Source organism: Elephas maximus, chromosome 10, assembly GCF_024166365.1.
Source record: "Elephas maximus indicus isolate mEleMax1 chromosome 10, mEleMax1 primary haplotype, whole genome shotgun sequence".
NCBI lineage: Eukaryota > Metazoa > Chordata > Mammalia > Proboscidea > Elephantidae > Elephas > Elephas maximus.
This window is the reverse complement of record NC_064828.1, coordinates 81,899,856-81,925,878: the sequence shown is the minus strand read 5'-3', so window position 1 is coordinate 81,925,878 and position 26,023 is coordinate 81,899,856. Positions and strand designations below refer to the sequence as shown.

The window sequence follows — 26,023 nt, the reverse complement described above, 5'->3', positions numbered from 1 at the left end:
AAAATACAAACAAATTTTGATAAATGTAACTAATGTCAATGAAATATTTGTGTGGAAATTGTCAAATGGGAACCTAATTTACTGTATAACTGTCACCAAAAACTCAATTTAAAAAAAAAGTATACAAAATTAAATAAAAGATACAGAATATTTAAATTATCTCAAAAAAGTTCTCTTTTGTTTCTTTGAAGTCAATATATCATCCCTGGCCTCAGGCAAGTACTGATCTGCTTTTTGTCCCTACAGTTTTCTCTGTTTTAGGATTTCATATAAAAAAAATTGTGCAATATGTATTCTTTTGTTTAAGGCATCTTTTGCTCAGCATGATGTTTTTGAGATTTATGCTTTGGATGTATCAGTAGTTTATTCCTCTTTTTTGATGAGCAGTGTTCCATTACATGGATGTACCAAAATCTGTTTATCCATTCACCTGATGGATTGTTTCCAACTGTGGTCTATTACAAATACAGCTGCCATAGACATTCAGGTTCAAGTCCTTATGTGGATATGTTTCCTTTTCCTTTGGGTAAATACCTAAGAGTGGAATTGATAGTTTTTTTAATAAAATTAAACATACATAAACTTAACAAACTGTTTTCCTAAGTGGCTGTACCATTTTATATATTCAACAGTACTGCATGGGAGTTCTAGCTGCTCCAATCATTGTCAATATTTGATATTGCGGGGTTTTTAATTTCAAACATTTCTACGTACATGATCACGTCATTTGGCAAAGAGATAGTTTTACTTCTTCTTTCCAATCTTTACGTTTTTTATTCTTTTTTTGGCATTACTGCACTGGCTAGGGTCCCAAGTATAATATTAAACAGAAATGGTAAGAACAGACAACCTTGTCTTAGTGCCAGTGTTAGGCATGCTATCTTATAGGTTTCTCAAATATGTCCTTTATCAGGCTAAGGAAGTTGTCTTCTTCCCTAGTTCGCTGAGGATATTTTTAAAAAGGGGAAAAATTGTGAAATGCTTTTCTGAACCTATTATACATAGACAATCAAATGGTTTTTCTACTTTATTCAATTATTATAGTAAATTGCATTGATTTTTGGGATATTAATCCAACCTTGCTCTGAATTCCTGGAATAAATTACATTTAGTCAGAATGTATTAATTACCCTTTTTATATCTTAACCCATAACCTGTTGTTGTCGAGTCGATTCCAACTCATAGTGACCCTATAGGACAGAGTAGAACTGTCCCATAGGGTTTCCAAGGAGCAGCTGGTGGATTAGAACTGCTGATCTTTTGGTTAGCAGCTGAGCTCTTAATCACTGAACTACCAGGGCTCCTTTTATATATATTACTGGGTTCAATTCCCTTATATTTGTTAAAGGACTGTTGCATCTATATTTACAAGGGATATCTGCCTGTATCTTTGTTTGAGTTACAACGGTTTCCTAAAATAGCTTTGGAATTATTTCCTCCTCCTCCTCCTCTATTTTCTGAAAATTTATGTATGACCGACAGTATTTATTCCTTAAACATTTGATAGAATTTACCAGTGAAGTCACTGGATCCAAATTTTTCTTTGGGAAAAAGACTTTTAATTACAAATTTGGTTTCTTTAATAAAGGGCTATTCATTTTACCTACTTCTTTTTGAGTGAGCTTCGATATTTGTGTCTTTCAAGGAAGTTTGCCCATTTCATCTAAGTTTTTTTTTTTTTATTTCTTCACTTTAATTTGGATAGTTTATATTCCTGTGTCTTCAAGTTCACTGATCTTTTCTTCTGCCATATCTAATCTGATGTAAAGACATTAATGAATTTTTCATTTCGGGTATCGTATTTCTCAGTTCTATTTATATCTTTCATTTATTTCTTCATTATATTTATATTTTCCTCTAAATTATAAAGCACATTTATAATAATTATTTTAAAGCCCTTGCTGTGTAATTCCACAATTTCTGTCATTTCTGGGTTTGTTTCTATTGACTGGTTTTTCTCTTGGTTATGGGTCACACTCCTGGTTCTTCATGCATCTAGTAACTTTTGAATGGCCTAGAAATTTTTTAATGTATGTGGACATTATGTTAAATTAATGCATATTTAGATTTTGCCATCATCCTTTCAGTGTTGCAGTTTTGGCAAGCAGTTACTTGTGGATCAGTTCAATCCCTTTCTAGGATTGTTAAAACTTCATTAGAATGCGTTTAGACAGCGTTCCCACTAGAACTAGTTTAGCTTACTGCTAAAGAGTGGCCTTTCTGAGATCTCTATTGAATGCTACACACACTGAATGAGATCTCTGCGCTCTGGACTATAGGAATCAAATTATCTTCTACCCTGGTGAGCTCTGGGAATTGCTCAATATCCATCTCCCTGGCAATTGTTCATTTACCCAACTTTGTGGAGCTTTACCTTATGTATATGCAAAATAGTATTCAGGGAAGATTCAAGGGGGCCCCAAGGCAGATTTCTGGAACTCTTTTTCTAAAAAGCTTCCTTTTCTCCAGTACTCTGCCTCTCACGTTTCATCTGCCTTGGCCTCCCCAAACTTCTCTGTCTCCTCAACCCAGAGACTGACAGGTTCTGTTTAGATTCCCCCTTCCTGAATGATGGTTCAGATATTGCCTCCAGGTGAAATCTGGGATGATCAGATCCACTTCATTTGTTTCCCTGCTCTCAGCAATCATGTTGTTCAATGTCTGAAAACAGTTGTTTCATACATTTTGTCCAGCTTTATTAAAATTGTTTATGGTAGAAGGGCAAGTCCTGTACCAATTACTCTTTCATAGGCAGAAGCAGAGTACTATGCTGCAGATTTTTGAGAGACAATCCCCTAAAGTGTGCAAGCAAAAACAGAATTTATTCCAAGCTGAGTGGCTGATTAACAAACTTTTTAAAAAAGTTGTGATGTACAAAACAAAAAATTGTAAAATTTATAAACTCAGGGTAAATCGGTACTGAATATATGCAGGTATTGAATAAAGGTAGTAATTATAACCTGAAAGTATCACAAGTGTAAACAACTAAAACATTAGATTTCTAATTAAATGGCTGACAATTTCTGAACTAAGTCAATTTTTAATGGCATATCAATAAGGACAGATATTGCTAGAAAGACTTGGATTCCTTTTAGGAGGACAAAATTATTGCACACTAATATAGAAACCATGACCAAGAGAGGAAACTGTTACAAAGCTAGTCTATGGCTGTCTGTACAGTGTTAAGTGCTGGGTCTCTAAAGGTACGAAAGATCCTAATTCTCTTTCAACCATTTCACTACTCTCTCACCTTAACAGAATCCCTCTTTCCTTCTCCCATATAAATGCTTTGCGTGTGGTTCGCGCCCCTCCCCCAAAACACACACCACCTACAGGGATGATCGAATGATCCAGATCAGAAGAGCTCATCTTCCTGGTCACAGTGATTGACCCAAGGATGGAAATGAGACTCAGACCAGATGGATGAGAACTCTCCCTGGACTCTTCCACCGGAATGAGTGAAAATAATTGTACATTTTAGCTTGGTTGGAAACTCTGGTGGTGTAGTAATTAAGAGCTACGGCTGCTAACCAAAAGGTCAGCAGTTTGAATCCCAGGTGCTCCTTGGAAACCCTATGGGGCAGTCCTACTGTGTTCTATAGGGTCGCTATGAGTCAGAGTCAACCCCATGGCAATAGGTTTGGTTTTTGGTTTGGTTTTCAGCTTGATTTGGAGATGAGAAGCTCATCCAACCAATAAATTTCCATTTTACTAATTTAAACAGGATCTATAAATATCAGCTACTAAAATGTTAATGTTAAGCAGTTTTTGAAATTGCTGCAGTGAGAATTTAAAACAAAGCTTTTTACATTTTTAAGACTATGACTCATAGTAAGAAACTTTGCATCATGATATATACATTTACATGACATGTAAACAAATAAAAAAACCAAACCCATTGCCTTCGAGTCAATTCCAACTTATAGGGAACCTATAGGACAGAGTAAAACTGCCCCATAGAGTTCCCAAGGAGCAGCTGGGGGATCCAAACTGCCGACCTTTTGGTTAGCAGCCAAACACTTAGCCACTACACCACCAGGGCTCCCACATGACATATACATATACAGTTACAAACATATAAAACCAAAACCAATTGCTGTCAAGTCAATTCCGACTCATGGCAACTCCATGTGTGTCAGAGTAGAACTATGCTCACAGGGTTTTTTTAATGGCTGATTTTTCAGAAGTAGATCTCCAGGCCTTTCTTTCAAGGCACCTCTGGGTGGATGCAAACTGCCAACCTTTCTTTCAGTTAGCATGTGAACCTGTTAACCATCTGCATCACCTAGGGACTCCTAGTAAATACATACATACATGAAAAACTGTACACAGACCAAGAGGCAGTCATTAGAACAGAACAAGGCGATACGGTGTGGTTTAAAATCAGGAAAGGTGTGCATCAGGGCTATATCCTTTCACCATTATGCAGTCTGCATGCTGAGCAAATAATCTGAGAAGCTGGACTATATGAAGAAGAACGAGGCATCAGGATTGGAGGAAAACTCATTAACAACCTGCAATATGCAGATAACACAATCTTGCTTGCTGAAAGTGAAGAGGACTTGAAGCGCTTAATGATGAAGCTCAAAGACTACAGCCTTCAGTATGGATTACACCTCAACATAAAGAAAACAAAAATCCTCACAACTGGACCAATAAGCAACATCAGGATAAACTGTAAAAATGGCACAGGGTTGGCGTCTGACCTCCTCTAACTTCACAAGGGGGAAGGAGAATCAAGATCAACAGCCCAAGGCTGATTCCTATGGGGTGGAAGAGTCAGACACACCTCCTCTCTGCGCAATCTTTACCAATTCTGACACCAACTGTCCCTCCCAAAGTATTCTCTATTCCTCTGTTGAGTTTGATAATTCATTGCAATGGCAACAAAGAACTCACTGGAAAATACTCACAATTATGGGTTTATTAGGGAAGAAACAGGTTACAATTCAGGTTCAGGAACACTCAGGATACGGCTCTTCCATCAAGACAGCCTCTTCTCAGCCATGCCTACAGGTACACATCTGACTCTCAGCCTCTACCCTGCTCCAGCAAGCGTTACCAAGATCTTTTAGTTCTGCCAATAAGTGCCCAGAGGCAACCCACTCCACCAGTAAACATAAACCCAAAGGCACAGCTCTGGCTCTGTTGGTTGGCAAACCTAGCTCCACCAAATGTCCAGAGGCACGCTACTCTGCTCTGCTAGCAAGCCTCCTGCCCAAAGGCACTCAGGCAGCCTTTCTCACTCTGTAGGCCAGGCTGTCTCCTGCCAGTCTCCTGGTTCTGCTGCCACCATTTCTCTACTGCTGTTTCTCACCATCTTCAGTGTTATAGCTCTCTCTCTCAGTCTCCTTGTTTCAGGAGCTTCTCAGAGCCAGGATCCTGGGTCCAAAAGATGCACTCCACTCCTTGCTCTTCTTTCTTGGTGGTGGTGAGATCCTCCCCTCCCACCTCTGGGATGGCCCATTTTAAGCCTAGTGGGATGGCAAAACTGACCAATCCTCTCATTAGGGTTCCATACACCTTATTTGCATGACCCCACCCCCATAAAGGTGCCATGCACCTTATTTACATTATTAGCAAGCAATCTGATCCCCTTGGTGGGCCACAAGCACCTCACTTGCCTAGTCCCACCCAGTCATTCAGTGGGAATTATAAAGATTATGGCTAAAAGGGCCATATTAAGTAATTCAATGCACCACAGGCCACCCCCTGGCTGTTCTAGCCGTTGGCCCTTTCATACTTGAAGGATTAACTTCTCCTTCTCAATCATTTTACCAGTCCAAAATAGTCATTAACAATTAGTCCTGCAATAGGGTAAAGAGTCCTAAGGGTGAGGTTACTCAGGTACTAGCCATTCAGGTCTGCTGCAGATATCCATCTGACCTGGTCAGGTTCTCCAAAAGTCATCTGGGTTTCACCATTTCTGGCCTCTGATAAAATTGCTCTCAGCCTCACAAGGGATCAGCATGGCAAAACCTTTAAGGGACATCAGGTTCAGCCACTGTACTCCAGTCCAGCAGTGCCTCCCCTTTAGTCCATTCTTTCACAGTTCCAGCTTCTACAATGAGTTTTTACAATCACAATTAACCCTGTTAACAATCATTACTCACAGCTGAGTCATATAATCCTATCAGCATGTTCCCCTACCCTCTCTTCCCCAGACCCACCAGGAAAGGGGGAAACTATTCAGGGGGATCCTCCCTTGTCTCCTCATTTTGAGTGTAAACACACCCATGAAAGTGTGTAAGCCAGCCACTTCATGCCTTTATCTCCCTCCATTTTGATAGCCAATTTCTAAATTGCCCATCCCTATCACACCTGTACTCTGAAGAAACAAACATGTTCCTTGATCTGAGCAATCTTCTGCTCCGGTTGGAACTTTGAGCATCTGTATCCACAAGCAAAGTCCAGTCCAGAGCAAGCCAACAAATTGCAGCAATCTACACCAGCTCACAGTATCACTTTCTTTTCTTTCAGTCAGGTTCTGGTCACCTCATCCCTAGCCCCTAGGTCAATGAGTACCAGCCACAGGCTTGGGAGTTCACACACCCCTCCCTGCACTTCAGATCAGGCAGCACCGTCTTTCTCTCTTATTCCTAGCCCCATGGGCTAGGTCAATAGATGGCTCAGGAGTCCACACAACTCCCTGCACTTCAAACAAGCCAGCCCTTTCTCTCTCATCCCTAGCCCCCATGGGCTAGGTCAACAGGCACCAATGGAGTATGTCCAAACAGCCTGTCCTTTCATTGCTGCACCTCCCCCACTGTCACTCTTGAGTGGACCCAGGTGGTCACCACAGGCAAGTATTACCAGGCTGTCTACTCACTGGCTTTAACTTCCAGTCCCGGAAGAGGGTTCTTCTGAGGGGCACTGACTTTTCTTGCCTTAATGCTTCCAAAGGCAAACTGCCTGCTTACTCGAAATTCAAAAAGCAGAACAGTCATCTTTTTTTTCCCCTTGCAAGTCCATCCTTCAAATGCAAAATTCCTGGGTAGGGCTCAGATTTTCTAAGGCCGCCATACTCTGTACACAGTGCTACTGCATTCAAACCAACAGCCTGTGTTTGGTCTGAGGAAATTCTAGCTCCCCTTAGTTGGAATCAACTTGATGGCAATGAATTTGGACTTGGTTTGAACTTTTAGCATATTCAATCAAGTACTGGCTGAAAGAATCACATACTTTCTGTTATCTTTTGACTTCAGAGTTAAAATTGGAACCTTTATTCACTGTACTTGAGTATAAAGAATGTGACCGACCTGCAACAACAAGGGCTCACAAGGACACATAAACTGGGCCTCAAGGTATAAAAACAATAGCTAGGACAATCTTGGAAACATCTTTTAGGAAAACTCTCACATACACAAACACTTAGAGCACAAAAAACCCACATATTTTACACTCTTATCTTCCGACTCATAGAGACCCTATAGGACAGAGTAGAACTGCCCCATAGAGTTTCCAAGGAGTGCCTGGTGAATTTGAACTGCCAACCTCTCGGTTAGCAGCTGTAGCAGTTAACCACCACACCACCAGGGTTTCCCTTTCTCTATTAGCATTTAGTAAATAGTAAGATTTGTTGGATCAATGAAGACCCTCCTGACTGTCATTACTGAAACTTGTACCAATGATTATTAAGAAAGACAAAAATGTAGAATCATGGTGATTCAGCAGTTTTAAGCGAACCTGTGAAAAGGTGAAGCTTTTAATGACTTTACCCACTTGTAATGTCTATATGCACGGATGATTCTGTAACATTCCTCAGACTTGGACAAACATAGCTCTGGCAGCATGCTTGCCCATTTCCTACTTTTGCCTCTTGGAACATACACTGAATAAAATCTTTCTTCTTGCTTTACTATAATTTTGTGGTGATATTACCATAGGGCAATTAATTGGTACAGTCACAACAGTATTATCTGAAGCAACAAATCCAGTCGACCTCAAGGGGATCTACAATGCAGACCAGAAGCCTACAAAGAGAGGTCCTATCTTCTAATGGGGTAAGTGCTCTTGGAAAATGAGCCACTGCTTATATTTTTTGGTCTCTCTCACGACTTAAGTTTTGTTCAGTGTATCATTTGAAAACTATTGATTATGGAGAATCTGGCTTAGGTTTTTGCTTGATCATTTGGTTAAGAGTGACGTCTAGTGATTATTTTGGTGAATTGCAGTTTGTTGACCAGATTTGGGCATCTGAAACATTAAAGAGGTAGTTCTATCTTCAAAGAGCTCTGGGTCACTATATGCCTCAGGTCAATCAGCAAAAGCCATTAGGCACAGGTCAATCAGCAAAAGCCATTAGGGTGGTCGCTGGCTCTCATCACGAGTGTTAAAGATTTCCACGACAGGATAAGGTGGTTGCAGGAAAGGCTAGAGGATTAGACTGCCTGCCACCTGCATGCAAATTCTCGTGCAACGAAGGCCAAGCAAAACACTGTCCAAACTCCATAGCATTCCTTGTTAGGTTTCTTTGTGTGACTCAGAGAAAATCTGGAAAATAGTGCTCTGTTTTGAAAGCTCTCTCTTGCCTCTCTCCAAATTTAAAATCAGAAATAACCAAGAGAAAAGTAAAACTGATGGCCCACCATCCAGCGCACTCACTTTCTATATGGGAAAGAATTCTGGCTTGATTCAGCTCAGTATTTAGCAAAACGGCATGAGTTAACAAAAGGAAAGGATTCATTACAATGGCCTAAATGGAGGACTTTTGAATTGGCCAGCTAAGTCTTTTTAAGATGTAAGTTGCAAGCAAAGGGATCTAAGATAAATCAAAATCAGTAGGTAGTATATTTTAATTGGTATTTTGAGTCCTTGAGACGACAGCAATGAATATTTTTGCTTTGGTTCAGGAAAACATTGCTAAGCAATCAAAACAGATCTTGGCATTGCAGAAAGATCAGGTAGTGTTATTTGATTATAGAACCCGTATGAGTATTAAAAAGGATGGAAAAAACTCAGAGGAAGAAAATAGGAAAAAGGAAAAATCTGCTTCTTTATATCCTGATTTGACTTCTAGTTCTCTTTTAACTGAATTACCTTTTCATTTCAGTGATTCACTGGAAACTGAGTCTCTGCCTCTATTAATGCCTTTGGTAAATTAGATCGCCAAAATTAGCAGGTGGACCAGTGGAAGTAATAGTAAACCTTCAGTCTAAATCTGAATTAAAGTCAATTGTAAAAGATTTTTCTGATCCTCATGAAAATCCGCTCAACTGATATTCCGTCAATTCCTGGAACTTTGTTTTTCACCAATGCCTTCGGTGCAGCTTGGTCTTCTTCCTTCAGTGCCATCAGAATTGACGGAATATCAGTTGAGATGTTTCAACAAACGGATGCAGCACTGAAAGTGCTCACTCATCTATGCCAAGAAATATGGAAGACAGCTTCCTGGCCAACTGACTGGAAGAGGTCCATATTTATGCCTATTCCCAAGAAGGGGTGATCCAACCAAATGCAGAAATTATTGAACAATATTACTAATATCACATGCAAGCAAACTTTTGCGAAGATCATTCAAAAGTGGCTGCAGCAGTATATCGACAGGGAACTGCCAGAAATTCAGGCCGGATTCAGAAGAGGACGTGGAACCAGGGATATCATTGCTGATGTCAGATGGATCCTGGCTGAAAGCAGAGAATACCAGAAGGATGTGTGCCTGTGTTTTACTGACTATGCAAAGGCATTCAACTGTGTGGATCATAACAAATTATGAATAACATTGCGAAGAATGAGAATTCCAGAACACTTAATTGTGCTCATGAGGAACCTTTACATAGATCAAGAGGTAGTTGTCCAGACAGAACAAGGGGATACTGAGTGGTTCAAAGTCAGGAAAGGAGTGCATCGGGGTTGTATCCTTTCACCATACTTATTCAATCTGTATGTTGAGCAAATAACCCGAGAAGCTGTACTATATGAAGAAGAATGGGGCATCAAGATTGGAGGAAGACTCGTTAACAACCTGTGATATGCAGATGAAACAACCTTGCTTGCTGAAAGTGAAGAGGACTTGAAGCACTTCCTGATGAAGATCAAAGACCACAGCCTTCAGTATGGATTACACCTCAACATAAAGAAAACAAAAATCCTCACAACTGGACCAATAAACAACATCATGATACACGGAGAAAAGATTGAAGTTGCCAAGGATTTCATTTTACATGGATCCACAATCAACACCCAAGGAAGCAGCAGTCGAGAAATCAAAAGACGCATTGCACTGGGCAAATCTGCTGGAAAGGACCTCTTTAGTGTTGAAAAGCAAAGATATCTCCTTGAAGACTAAGGTGCACTGACCCAAGCCATGGTATTTTCAATCGCATCATATGTGTGTGAAACCTGGACAATGAATAAGGGAGACCAAAGAAGAATTGATGGCTTTGAACTGTGGTGTTGGAGAAGAATATTGAATATACCATGGACTGCCAAAAGAACGAACAAATCTGCCTTGGAAGAAGTACAACCAGAATGCTCCGTAGAAGCAAGGATGGCGAGACTGCGTCTTATACACTTTGGACATGTTGTCAGGAGGGATCAGTCCCTGGAGAAGGACATCATGCTTGGTAAAGTACAGGGTCAGCAGAAAAGAGGAAGCCCCTCAATGAGATGGATTGACACAGTGGCTGCAACAATGGGCTCAAGCATAACAACCATTGTAAGGATGGCGCAGGACCAGGCAGTGTTTTGTTCTGTTGTACATAGAGTCGCTATGAGTCTGAATCGACTCGACAGTACCTAACAACAACATGAAAATCCACAGAAATTTTTACATGAGTTTACGATCTTAACTAGTACGTATGAGCTATGTCCTTCAGATTTATATAATTTTTTGCATATGCTACAAGAGAAGCAGCTAGAGGAATGGCTGAAGCCAAGCAGAAGGACCCAAAGGCAAGTTTAGTTAAACAAGCTGGAGTTAAAGGAAAAGAATTAAGAGATGAAGCTCAGGACTTAGTTAATTAATAAATGCATTTCCAAGAATATTTTCCAAAAAGTTTGACTGGATGAGAATTCAAGCTTGTAGACAAGAAAAGGGAGAAAATGTATATACTTTCACGGATTTTTTCTTCAAACTGTTTGGAGACCATTCAGGCTTAAGGGCAGTTACGAAAGAACACTGGCCTATATTTAATTGTATGTTTTGGGGGGGATTGTTGCCTGAACTAGTAGCTTTAGTGAAAACACATAATTTGAATTGAGAAAATGTGAATCCTTCAGAATTGGCTATAGTGGCTTACAAATTAGCTCAAACTCAGGAAGAAAAGACGAGAGAAAGCAAGTTGACCACTAAACCAAACCAAACCCACTGCTGTCGAGTCGAGATTCCGACTCATAGCGACCCTATAGGACAGAGTAGAACTGCCCCATAGAGCTTCCAAGGAGCGCCTGGAGGATTTGAACTGCCAACCTCTTGGTTAGCAGCCGTAGCACTTAACCACTACGCCACCAGGGTTTCCAAGTTGACTGCTAGAGAGCAAAAAAAAAAAGAAACCAAATTAATGGCTTTGCAGTTGCAGCAGCTACAAAGTAGGTACAGTAATGATAGGGTTCTGACCAAAGGACAGCCTCGGCCAAAGACGAGCTGGTTTGCACTACCATAAAAGGCCTGGCCATTTGAAGAGGGATTGTTTAAAACTTATAGAATAAATAAAGTGTTACTCCTTCAGTACCTCCACTACCACCACAGTAATGGTGCTCCGATGATTTATGGGTTTTTCACCACAGTTTCTCTTAACAGTCTGGGAGAAACAATGCTCCAAGTAAATGGGGAGCCTTGTACCTTTCTATTGACAAGGGGCTACAATGTTGGCAATAAACATCACATGTTTATAAAAACCCCTGCCTTGGAGTAACGAAACTCTAAAATTGTGGGGGTTTGAAATGAAGAACTAATTTTGTCTCATTCAGAGCCAGTACCAGTATCTTTAGGACCTATTGATGATTTACATCTGTTTCTCCTCAGTGATGATATCCCAGCTAGTCTATTAGGGTGGCATTTTATCATCCATATGGTAATGACATATACAGTTTACTGATAGAGAAGAAATTCAATTAAACTTTCTTCCATTAGATGACTCAACTACCAAGAGAAAAACAGAAGACACTATATACTTTATTCAAGGGCTAAGGGAAGGAGAACTATAGAACAAGCTCAGGGAGGAGAAAAGGAATTAGAGCAAGTACCCGCTGAATTTAGGGCAAAAACAACCACAAATGCAGGAAAAGTCTTGTCAGCCAAACTTATTTAGGTGCAAATAGATACTTCTAAACCTTTTCCTCAAATAGCTCAATATTGATTAAAGCCTGAAGCTATAGCAGGATTAGAACCTATTATCCAAGGTTTCCACCAGCAGGATCTAATTACCATGCTAGTCTTTGTAATACTATTTTTCCAGTAAAAAAAAAAAAAAGGTGGAGATTTGTACAAGATTTAAGAATTAGATTACAATATCTAGATCCCCTATAGTTCCCAATCCTCATTTACTCTTAGCCCAGGTACGAAGCCATGCTGTATGCTTTACAGTTACAGATCTTTGTAGTGCTTTCTTTAGTATCCCTATTTACTGGGATAGTCAATACTTACTTGCTTTCACCTGGAAAAACTGACAATACACATGGAGAGTTCTCCCACAAGGGCTGACCAAAAGTCCAACTTATTTTTCACAAGTACTGAATTCAGATTTGGTTCCATTTAAACTGAAACCCAGATCAGTGTTACTGCAGTATATAGATGACCTCATGATTTGCTCCAGTTTTAAAAAGAATAATGTTACAGTATTTTATTATTACAGTATTTAGCCACTAGAGGGCATAAGGATTCCAAAGAAAAATTACAATTTTTAGGACATCTTATTTCAGTCAAACTTATTTCTATAGACCCCCCTCCTCAAAAAAAAGAAGCTATATTAACTTTTCCTTTGCCTACCACAAAAAAACAATTCAGGGTTTTTTTTTTTAGGTCTTTGTGGATATCGTCGAAATTGGATTCCAAATTTTTCATTGGTAGCCCAGCCCTTATATTACTATCTGAGAAAAGAAGTGATTTTTCCTTTTTCCCTTTCTGGAGAAGGTGCAGAAGTAGAACATGTGCTTCAGCAGGGCCTTTTGACCACTCCTTCTTTGAGTTTTCCAAATTATGCTTTGAAATTTTCTCTGCATGTAAATGAACAAAAAGGAATGCTGTGGTGTTTTAACTCAGAAATATGGCGCTCATCAGAGGCCTGTAGGATACTATAGTCTTCAGTTAGAGCCAGTTGCTGGTGCTTATCCTCCATGGTTAAGGGCAGCAGCAGCGACCACTCAATTAATAGAAAACAGTACATATACAGTTTTGGGTAATGACTTAGATTTGCTTCACATGCAGTAGCTGCTATTCTCAGCTCTACTTTAACTCAGCATCTATCTGCCAGTAGGTTAACTTCTTATGAAACCTTATTATTGACAGCCTCAAATATTCAAATATGTGCCATTAAAGCTTTATATCCAGCTACTTTTTTCCTTGAGGAAGAAGGGGCATTGTTTTAATCTGGCAGATCAACTTTTGACCCCAAGGGAAAATCTCCAGGAAATTCCTCTGACCTACCCTTCTTTAGTTTTATTTGTAGGCGGTCTTATTTAAAACCAATCAAATTTCAAGCAAATATCAGGAAGGATATGTGGTGACTACTCCCTCAGAAGTGTGGACCTTTGCCTCAGGTAACCTCAGCACAACAAGCCGAGTTACTGGCTCTTACCCAAGCTTGTAGATTATCAAAAAATCAATATGTGACCATATTCACAGATCCAAGGTATTGCTTCGGGTTAGTTCATGATTTGGGGATGCTGTGGAAACAGCAGGGATTTTTAAAGTCAGGAGGGTCTCCCACTAAAAATGTGAAATATGTAGCCAAACTTTTAGACATTTTACTGTTACCTTCAGAAACAGCTGTAGTTTAAGGTACAAGCACATCAGTCAAAACAACAACCTCGGACTGAGGAGGTAACTGGGCATGAGATAGCTAATGCTGCAGTTAAAAGAGCAGCTGGTAGACAGACCCAAAAACCCAGCCCAGCTTCACCTGAAAAATCCTGTAAGGATAATTAAAACAATCTGCTGAGACTACAACCCTTGCTAAGCTTATACAAAGTCAAAAATTAGAAGTACAAAAGCTTACAAAATTCCTATTTTTAATTCAGAATCCAAATTCAGGGATATTCAAAAGATACCAAAAATTAGCCCCTGAAACTGAAATAACAGAATGGAGAGTAGATGAATGCCATCTTAATAAAGAAACTGAATTGTGGATAGGTCCTGGAAACGTGATTGTTATTCCTAAGGGAATACATATACCTTTGTTAGCAGCCTGCCTAGTAGAATTTAAAGAACAATTGGATGAAGATTTAATGGAATTCTTAGATAAACATTTTTTGGGAAACTTTGCAGATGCAGCTTATTATTTGTATGACAGATATAATACAACGTACAAACTTCTATCATTGTATGAAGGAACAAGATTAGACAATTACCTTCCTGGGTACACCCACGGAAACAGAGAAAAACTGTAGTGTGTTGTGGATGCAAATCAGGTTTATCTACACTATTAACAGAAGATCCAGAGGAAACAACAGATGCTAGGTGGCACAGTTTACCTTTACACCGAAAAGCTGTATCTCCTTCAGAACAACAAATATGGGAAAAGGGGGGGATGTACTCTAAATTCTGCCATAGATCTTTGGATCGAACCTGATCAAACTCTGTCCTGCCAAAAGAATTACATGTTCCTGTAGTTTGTTTCCACCAAAAAGATCATTTAGGAAGAGATATGACTCTACAAACAATAAAAAAAAAAATTACTGGGGTCATTTCTGGAAAGCTGTGAATGAAGTAGTGAAAGATTGCACTATTTGCCAAGAATTTAACCCAGGAAGAACCTATTCGACTCCCCAGGGTTGATAACCTCTTCCTACAGGACCCATGACTGAATGGCAAATGGATTTTATACAACTTCCCCCAGTTCAAAACTATGTTTTAGTTATGATATGCAAATATTCTCATTGGGTAGAGGCACTTCCCTGACGGATTGCTGTTGCAACCTTTGTTGCTAAAAAATTGTTAGAAAATATGTGGGGTACTCCTCACACCCTGTGTACTGACAGAGGTTCTCACTTTACTGGCCAAATTTTGGCAGCAATTTTGTAATATTTTTCCTAACTTGCATTGATTACATTGTCCATATCATCTACAATCTTCAGGATTAGTTGAAAGAACAAACAGAATAATAAAAATTCAGCTAGCTACGCTTACTGCTTCTTGAAAACTAATGTGGCCTCAAGTGCTTCCAACTGTATTGATGAATCTGCAGTCTATGCCTTTTGGTCCTCACAAGTTAAACCTATTTGAAATAATTGCTGGATATAGCATGCATTTTCCTTATAATGCTGTAATTCCTGATTCAAATTTGATCTCTAATAGTTTGTTAAAGTATTGTCAATGCTTAAGACAGAATGCTAAAGCCAATGCTAAAGTGATTAAACATGCTTATGCTCAAATTTGTTCTCCTAATTATGTAGGTTTTCATGCCCCAGAACCTGGTGACTATGTATATTGAAACGGCACCAAATAAAGGACTCTTTAGAGCTGAAACGGGAAGGCCCCTATTTAGTTTTACTAACAAATGAATTTGTTGCAAAATTATAGGGTATAAAATTCTGGGTACATCTTTTCCAATTAAAGAAGACCAAGGTTCCTGATTGGATGATTGAACTTGCAGGAAGACTGAAGTTGAAATTCAGACGCTCTCCCAAAAAGACCACCAACTGACCTTCTCCCTTGGATGAGTAACTCAAAAGTATAATTTAGATATTTTGTTATTTGTTCTTTATCACTTTGCTAATCTATATTAACTTTGATTTAAAATGATGTTGCTAATTTAGTTACTCTTTTATTTGTTAGAGGAATAGCTACTTGGAACGAAAATGTTTTTGTTCGATTATCACAATCTGTAGCGAGTGCTGGTAATTTGACACAGTGTTGGATTTATCATCAAAATCTTCATTCTGTTAAAACAAGAATGTTAAAACAAAAAACTCTGATCCTTTGGCATCCCTCGTGTTAAATTATCACTTAATTCCACCTCCCACTCTAAACTCTAGCAAGGTTTTGCCCTGTGCAATTAAAGTTATGGACTCCTCTGTCTGTAACCCAAACACCATTAATACCATCCTTTACTATCACTCAGATCTAGTTAAATGATTGTGTGACATCTAGTTACTTCAAAAAAAATCGTGTAATAAGGATGGATATTTATGGAATTATATCGACATTCTCCAAGAGATTTAGTTGATTGGTATGAAGTGCTATAACAAGCTAGTTGAAATTATAACCCATAATCAGTTACCTTGTCCTCATGATTACAATAATGAATGCTGGAAAAATCTTATCTAAATAGAATTATAACTAGGAAGACTATCTATCTGTGATGATTCTCCAATAGAAACTTGGTTGTTTCTTCTAGACAAACTTTGTGTGCTCCTTATGAATGTATGTTTTTGTATGGTGGATCCAACTATACTAGTTTAGATGATCGTTTCCAACTGACAATGAATTTATGTGGGCAATACCTTGTTTAGATTCCTGGTCAATGCATGGGCAATGCATTTTGGGAACTTTAGGATTACCTTTAGATATTCGTACTAATTATGCCAGTAAATATTGGAAAACTAAAGTTAAATTGTTACATTGTAAAACGAGAGTCAGAAGAAAACCCATTGGTCCAATACTCAGGGTGGGGTCAGTCATTTCTAAGTGCTTTAATTCCTACTTATGGTACAGCTGAATTGGAGAAACCTTTGTGAGAAATTTATTAATCACTATTGCTAATGGAATGGAAACACAATGGCAATCTCTGACCTCATTAGCCAAGGTGGCATAAGACAACAAAATAGCGTTAGATTTTATTAGCCCAAGAAAGAGGAGTCTGTGCTGTAGTAAATACCTCTTGTTGCATTTGGGTAAATAACACAGAAGTAGAACAAGATATACATAGAATGTTATAATAACACCATATTTATCTGGTTGGCTACCATCAAGAATAAGGACATGGGCTAGATCTCTATTGCAAGGAATAGTAATATTTTTAGTCTACATCCTGATAGTATTAGGCATAAAAAAGACATCTTCTATTGTCTTACACACTTAAAGGCAAAAGAAAGGCTCAGGCTAAAATGCTGACACACATGGATTCTGCTCATTTTTGCAATGCGATAGAACTTAAGATCTTGGTGAAGAACCAGATGGTATCCAGTAGAAAACCTGCACCGTGAGTTTAAAGAACCTGCCGTGGCCACTATCTAGTATCCTGACTAATTCCAGGTTTTGATCATCGATGTGTTATCTCCAATCTCTGATCAAAAGAACAGCGCGACTTTGGAGTTAAAATTGGAGCTATTACAGGTATACCTCAGAGATACCATGGGTTCAGTTCCAGACCACTGCAATAAAGCGAATATTGCAATAAAACAAGTCACACAAATTTTTTGGTTTCCTAGTGCATATATAAATATTATGTTTACACTATACTGTAGTCTATTAAGTGTGCAATAGCATTATGTCTAAAAAAATGTATGTATATATCTCAATTAAAAAATACTTTATTGCTAAAAATGCTAACCATCATCTGCGCCTTCAGAGAGGCATTATCTTTTTGCTGGTGGAGGGTCTTACCTCGATGTTTATAGCTACTGACTAATCAAGGCAGTGGTTACTGAAGGCTGGGGTAGCTATAGCAACATCTTAAAATAAGACAATGATGAAGTCTGCCACACTGATTGACTCTTCCTTTCAAGAAAGATTTCTCTGTAGCATGCAATGCTGTTTGATAGCATTTTACCCACAGTAGAACTTCAAAATTGGAGTCAATCCTCTCAAACACTGCCACTGCTTTATCAACTAAGTCTATGTAATATTCTAAATCCTTTGCTGTCATTTCCACAATGTTCACAGCATCTTCACCAGTAGTAGATTCCATCTCAAGAAACCACTTTCTTTGCTCATCCATAAGAACCAACTCCTCATCTGTTAAAATTTTATCATGAGATTGCAGCAATTCAGTCACATCTTCAGGCTCCACTTCTAATTCTAGTTCTCTTGGTATTTCCGTCACATCTGCAGTTACTTCCTCCACTGAAGTCTTGAACCCCTCAAAGTCATTCATGAGGGTTGCAATCAACTTCTTCCGAACTTCCGTTAAGGTTGGTATTTTGACCTCCTCCCATGAATCACAAACGTTTTTAATGGCATCTAGAATGGTGAATCCCTTCCAGAAGGTTTTCCATTTACTTTGTCCAGATCTATCAGAGGAATCACTATCTATGGCAGCTACAGCCTTACAAAGTGTATTTCTTAAATAATAAGATTTGAAAATTGAAATTATTCCTTGATCCATGGGCTGCAGAATGGATGTTGTATTAGCAGGCATGAAAACAGCATTAATTTCCTTGTACATCTCCATCAGAGCTCTTGGATGACCAGGAGCATTGTCAATGAGCAGTAATATTTTGAAAGGAATCTTTTTTTCTGAGTAGTAGGTCTTAACAGTTTGCTTAAAATATTCAGTAAACCATGCTGTAAACAGATGTGCTGTCATCCAGGCATTGTTGTCACATTTACAGAGTACAAGCAAAGTAGATCTAGCATATTCTTAAGGGCCCTAGGGTTTTCAGAATGGTAAATGAGCATTGGCTTCAGCTTACAAGTCACCAGCTCTACTAGCCTCTAACAAGAGTCAGGCTGTCTTCCCAAGCTTTGAAGTCAGGCATTGGCTTCTCTCTGGCTATGAAAGTCCTAAATGGCATCTTCTACCAATACAAGGCTGTTTTGTCTATATTGAAAATCTGTTGTTTAGTACAGCCGTCTTCATCAATTATCTTGGCTAGATCTCCTGGATAACTTGCTGCTTCATCTTGCACTTTTATGTTATGGAGACAGCTTCTTTCCCTAAGCCTCATGAACCAACCCCTCTGCTAGATTCAACTTTCCTTCTGCAGTTTTCTCACCCCTCTCAGCCCTCACAGAATTAAACAGAGTTGGGGCCTTGCTCTGGATTAGGCTTTGGCTTAAGGGAATATTGTGGCTTGTTTGACCTTCTATCCAGACCATTAAAACCTTCTTCAAATTAGCAACAGGGCTTTTTTTTTTTTTTTTTTAAATCATTCGTGTGTTCACTGGAGTAGCACTTTAATTTCCTTCAAGAACTTAACCTTTGCATTCACAACATAGCTATTTGGTGCAAGAGGCCTACCTTTCAGTCTATCCTGGCTTTGGACATGCCTTCCTAACTAAGCTTAATCATCTCTAGTTTTTAATTTAAAGTGAAAGATGTGCAACTTTTCCTTTCACTAGAACACTTAGAGGCCATTGCAGAGTTATTAATTAGCCTAATTTCAATATTGTCATGTCTCAGGGAATAGGGAGGCACAAGGAGAGGGGAAAAGGCAAGGGGACAGCCGGTTGGTGGGTCAGGACACACATTTATTAAGTTCGCTGTGTTATATGGGTGTGGTTTGAGGCACACCAAAACAATAGAAACATCAAAGTTCACTGATCACAGATCACCATAACAAACAATAATGAAAAAGTTTGAAATATTCCAAGAACTACCAAAATGTGACACAGAGACATGAAGTGAGCATATGTTATTAAATAAATGGTGCCGAGAGGCTTGCTTAACCCAGGGTTGCCACAAACTTTCAATTTGTAAAAAACGCAGTATCTGCAAAGTGCAAAAAAGCGAAGGACAATAAAATGAGGCATGCCTGTATTCCCTGTCCATGAGTATAAAGCATGTGACCCAGCTGGCACAACAAGGACTCACAAGGACACGTCAACTGGGCCCAGAGGTATAAAAACAATAGCTAAGACAATATCGGAAAACATCTTTTAGGAAAACTTTCACATAAACAAACACTTAAAGTACAAAAGGCCCACATATTTTCCTGTCTTATCTTTTTCTATTAAGAATTGTTTAAGAGCCCAGCTGCTAACAAAAAGGTTGGCAGTTCAAATCCACCAGCCACTCCTTGGAAACCCTATGGGGCAGTTCTACTCTGTCCTACAGGGTCGCTATGAGTTGGAATCCATTCGAGGGCAACAGGTATTACCACTGAGTAAATAGTAAGGTTTGGTGGACCACTGAAGACTCTCCTGACTGTCATTACTGAAACATGTACCAATGCCTATGAAGAAAAGCAATTCAAAATGTAGAGTCATGGTGATTCAGCAGTTCTTAGCCAATCTGTGAAAAGGTGAAGCTTTTGATGATTTTATCCATTTGTAAAGTCTACTCATGACTTTGTAACATTCCTCAGACTAAGACAGACATAGTTCTGGCAGCATGCTTGTCCGTTTCCCACTTGTGCCTCTTAGAACATATCCCAAATAAAATCTTCTTGCTTTACTATAACTTTGTGGTGATTTTACCCTAGGACACTATAATACCCAATATTCATTTCTACCATACATTTAGGTCTGCTTTACACTAGGCAGGAGAAACATTCAATATCCACAGTACATTCAAATAAACACATAACCCTTTTTAAAAACATTTGTTTCATCTTCTCCACCCCTTGAATATCTTCCCATTCATATGCATATGGCCTCAGGCCTCTGGCTCAGTGAAACCAGTAGACCCTGGGCTCCTCGTTTAACCAACCTGGCTTTTGCCCAGACCACTCCTGATGGGACTCTTCTCCCCTCAACTGCAGCATATCTCTTACTTTCCTTTCAGCCATTACAGGTAACAACAACCAAAGTATCTACCTAAGAATCAAAAGTTTCACTTCCCAGACCCCTTCATTCTTCCTCTTACGAAGTCCCATTCTTCCATGAGTCTGGAGCCATCACAACGAATCTCGCTTCTGATGTCAACTGTAAAAATGGCACGGGGGACTTCCTCGTAACTTCACAAGGGGGAAAGGAGATCCAAGATCAACAGCTCAGGGCTGAATCCTGTGGGATGGAAGTCAGACATGCGTCCTCTCTCCACCATCTTTACCAATTCTGAAACCAACAGTTCCTCCCACAGCACTCTCTACTTCTCTGCTGAGTTCCACAATTCATTGCAACGGCCACACAGAACTCACCGGTCAATACTCACAACTATGGGGTTTATTAGGGAAGTAACAGGTTACAATTCAGTTTCAGGAATGCTCAGGATACAGTTCTTCCATCAGGACAGCCTCTTCCCAGCTGTGCCCACAGGCATGCTTCTCTCTGGCCTTTGGCGTCTGCCCTGCTTGGGCAAGTGTTACAAAGCACTTCTAGCTCTGCCAATAAGCGTGCTGAGGAACCCATAGTAAGCAGCGGCCCAAAGGTGCTCAGCTCTTGCTCCATCAAACCTAGCTCCGCAAACCTAGCTCCACCAAGTGCCCAGAGGTGTCCTACTCCACCAGCAAGCCTCCTGCCCAAAGGCACTCAGCTTTCTTGCTCTGTGGGCTGGACACGTCTCCTGGTTCTGCTGCCGTCATTTCTCTGTCACTGCTCTTCGCCACCTTTGGTGTTACAGCTTTCTGTCCCTCGGTCACCTGGTTCCAGGAGCTTCTCAATGCAGCGATCCGAGGTCAAAAGACACACTCCACTACTGGATCTTCTTTCTTGGTGGTGGTGAGATCCTCCCCTCCCACATCTGGGATGGTCCATTTTAAACCTAGGAGGATAGCAAAACTGGCCAATCCTCTCGTTAGGGTTCCACACACCTTATTTGAATGGTCCCACCCCCACAAGCGTGCCATATACCTTATTTACATTATTAGCAAGCTATCCAATCCCCTTGGCAGGCCACAAGCACCTCATTTGCACAATTCACCTAGTCATTTGGTGGGAGTTACAAACAGAGAAAATACTCAAGTTGTCAAGGATTTCATTTTACTTGGATCCATAATCAATAACCATCGAAGCAGCAGTCAAGAAATCAAATGACACATTGCATCAGGCAAATCTGCTGCAAAAGACCTCTTTCAAGTGTTAAAAAGCAAAGCTATCACTTTGAGGATTAAGGTGTACCTGACCCAGCCACAGTATTTTCAATTGCCTCGTATGCATGCAAAAGCTGGACACTGAGTAAGAAAACCGAACAACTGATGCCTTAGAATTACGGTGTTGGTGAAGAATACTGAATATACCATGGACTGCCAGAAAAAACGAACAAATCTGTCTCGGAAGAAGTACAGCCAGGATGCTCCTTAGAAGTGAGGATGGTGAGACTTTGTTTCACATACTTTGGACATGTTATCAGGAGGTCTCTGGGGAAGGACATCGTACTTGGTAAAGTACAGGGTCAGGGAAAAAGAGGAAGGCCCTCAATGAGATGGACTGACACAGTGGCTACAACAATGGGCTCAAGCATAATAATGACTGTGAGGATGGCACAGGGTCAGTGTTTCATTCTGTTGTACATGGGGTCGCCATCAGTCAGAATCGACTCAAGGGTACCTAATAACAACAATATGAAAAACTAAATCAATACTTAGCCTTACAATGGTTAAAATGCACTCTGATGCTTTCTACTCTCTTTTTTTCTCTCTTCCTCCATCTCTTTTTAAATGCTGGTCATAGTCCAACTCACTAAATTGACTTCAAGACCCACTGAGTTGCTACCCTCAGTTTGAAAGCACTACTCTAGGTGAAGAGAGACTGTCAGAGAAAGATAATTTTGGAATAATGGGCATTTTCTGGGCAATTTCTTGTTTTTAGCCTTGGCTACACTGGCCAAAAAAAGAGAGCTGAATGCTAGACAGGCACTGGAGGAAAAGGTGGGCAGGTTGTATGGGTCCACCCAGTCCTTCACACAAGCAAAATTATTGTTAGCAATATGACTTTTAACCCAAAGAACTGACTGAAAGATCAGAGATAAAAATAACCAATTAAGTTTAAGAGCAAAGTAATCTATGAATCTTGAATCAGTGATACTGGACAATTGAAGTACAGCCTCATGGTTATATGAGTATGTTTAAAATCACTGAGCTGTATACTTTCCTGTATGTATGATACGTACTTTTCTGTATGTGATATTTCAGTAAAAATATAAACTCAAAATGCAGTACTCTGATGATCAATGCTGAGATGGTAGAACTCATCGTTTCTCAAGGAGGTCTTCTTTGTGGTCTGGAAGAATAGTTCAGCAGGGTCTCAAGAATTTGAAATGAATGAAATAAAAAATTTGATTTGTTCCAAAGTCAAATCTATTTTGGGTAAATGCTTCCATTTTAATATGAAAAAACCATGATTCAATTCTCCATATTTACAGATAGTTAAGAAGCTACCATGTGAAGTAAGATGGATTGACACAGTGGCTGTAACAATGGGCTTAAGCATAACGATTGTGAGGATGGTACAGGACCAGGCAGTGCTCCATTCTGTTGTACACAGGGTCGCTACAAGTTGGAACCAACTGGATGGCACCTAAGAAGAACAACAATGTGAAGTAAATCGCAGAATTTTAGTAGCTACAATTTTCAGAACACTATTTAGAAAGATCCTGCTGGAGAGGATTTGAATGATTACGTTTTAAAAAGGCACCCACTTAACACTTAACTGGGCTTCCATCTCAGCCTGTCTACACTCTGCACGAGTTAATGAATCCATGGGCTTCAAGCTTCTACTGGATAACATCTTCTTGTCCTTCAAGACTCAGCTTGGAAGTCACCTCCTTCTTGAGATTTTTGTGTCCTCTCCTCATGTATGTATACACAGCATATTGTATGTGTCTCTATCATAGGTCTTATCTCACCATATTGTTATGCAGGGACCGGCAAACTACAGCTCAAGCTGGCCACATAATTTTGTAAATAAAATTTTACTGGAACACAGCCGTTCATTAGTTCATGAACTGTCTTTAGCTGCTTTTGTGCTACAATAGAGCTGAGTCGTCATAACAGAAGCCATACAGCCCATAAAAAAAAAAATTTTTTTTTATAGGGCTTTAAAATATTTATAATTTGGCCCTTTACAGAAAAAGCCTTCCAACACCTGCTGCAATTCTTAATTTATCTATTTTCCTTTGATTGTAAATCCTCTGAACTACTATTAATAAAAGGCAAGAAATCTAGAAGACACTCAATGAATAGATGTTAAAAGCCAAAAAATGGCCTTCACTTCTATACTTTTTAATGTGGCATTTCATTTCAAAAGTTATGGCATTTAATTATCTCTTAGGCAAAAAGATGAAATAAACATGGAATTAAATATAATCTTTTAGTTTTAGGTTTTAAGAAAATTATACACACACCTCTTTATAAATCCAGCCTTAACAGATAACAGATACATGTGCTAAATTCGGTGGAAGGTTAAGCTAGGGGTTCAGAAAAGAGCATTGGTTAACACCTTATTAAAGTGTGTGAGTCTTACTATTATTTGTGAACAGTTAAAAAATAGTTTTTCAAGACAATTACTCTTTGGGTGCCCAAAGCTCTGAAACTAAACATCAAGCCTAAGTACGACAACTTCCAAAGGATTTTTCACTTCATGAGGTATAACAGAATCTTAAAATTTAGATAACGCTAAGATCCTTCTATATTTTATCCCAACAATGCTTTCTTTATCCAAGTGATTTTGGAACAGAGTTTAATGATCATAAGAAAATCTGTCTTACTACTTCATAGTACCGACTGCTTTGGATCTAAAATGATTTGGAATGAATTGATCACCTATCTTATTAAGTAGATTGCCAGTGGATAAAGTTATTTATTTCCTAAAACCCAAACTACTTTCAAGGAGAGTTCTGCTGCCACTGATGATATCCATTAAAATGTGGCGCATGCTTTGGTAATTTAAAGAAAGACTTCCAACATTTTTTGAGCAGTCACTGGTGTAAGTATGTAACTTCCTCAGGTTACCATTTTGAAGGGGGTAACACTTACTCTGATGTGGGATTCTGACAAGTAAGTAAAATATCAACAGCAATGCTAAATATTGCTTGAAATAAATGGGCTTAGAAATACTCATAAAAGATCTGGATGCTTATCATTAAACGGAATTTAACTTTATACAAAACATGAAATACTTACTGGAGTATATACAATGACATTATTGGTTTTATTTGCTAGAATTAGTGACCTCCCCCTCCAAAAAAACTTTTTAAGTGAGTGATAATCACATGACAAATAGCAAGATTAGTGCACAGATTAGTAATAGGATTCAGACATTCAGTGTTCACACACCTATCCTTCTTTCTGCTCTAGGGCATGAAATTCAACCTAGCAAAAACTGAGATCTCAAAAATCAGCTATTTAATCAAAATACATTAAGTTGTATATACATGTTACTCATTCATAAAAGATCTTTTAGGTTGTTTATCTGTTTTATTTTGGGTACTGGTTGGTAATACATTAGCTGAGACCTGTTGCATGTTACACTCCCTGCTGCAAAAGTACACAAACCAACCACACATCAGACATGTTTCTTATGCTACTAACAGCACTGATAGCGTTCAGCAAATTGTAATGGGCTGATTTTCTCCTTGGATCCTCATACCAGAATCCTTCCAGTACATTCCATTACTGGGATATGTAACTTTCCTAAGTCACAGACACATCCACTAAATTAAGTATAATAAAATCAATTTACTCTTTGAAGAGATTAGTTGGCTCATCTCCTTTAGATTAACATGCACCACTACTATACAGGACAAAGTATTGGCTGAAGTAAATCTTCAGGTAATCTGGCTTTCTTTCTTTTTTTAAGGAGATCCATTTTTTATTTTTATTGCTTTTTAATTTCTTAACTTCTATTCACATATATAGCTCTCTACTATATGCTTTTTTCTGATAAAGACAAATAGCTCTTTACACTTTATGTGTTTTCTGTAGTAAGAGCAGAGTAGCTCTTATTTAATCATGTGTTCTGTTTCTCATGCAAAAGAGAAAACCTGATCACAGTCAAATGTATGAAGCTGACACATTTTAAAGGGAGGTTAATGAATCTTTCATCAAAATATTACCATATTTCTGAAAGAAAAATCTCTTATTGTAAATTAGGAAACAGATTTCT

At 39.0% G+C, this 26,023-nt stretch overlaps 1 protein-coding gene and 1 long non-coding RNA gene across 3 annotated transcripts in view; one reads left to right on the top strand and one right to left on the bottom strand.

The window, feature by feature from the left end:
- SLC39A9 (solute carrier family 39 member 9) overlaps positions 1-26,023 on the bottom strand; it is an 89,896-nt gene that overhangs the window by 31,379 nt on the left and 32,494 nt on the right. The gene's annotated exons all lie outside the window — the stretch shown is intronic.
- Positions 7,751-24,184, top strand: LOC126083777 (uncharacterized). Its single transcript, XR_007518863.1, has 3 exons — positions 7,751-8,003; positions 13,596-13,698; positions 15,680-24,184. It is a non-coding gene; the product is annotated as an uncharacterized LOC126083777 (long non-coding RNA).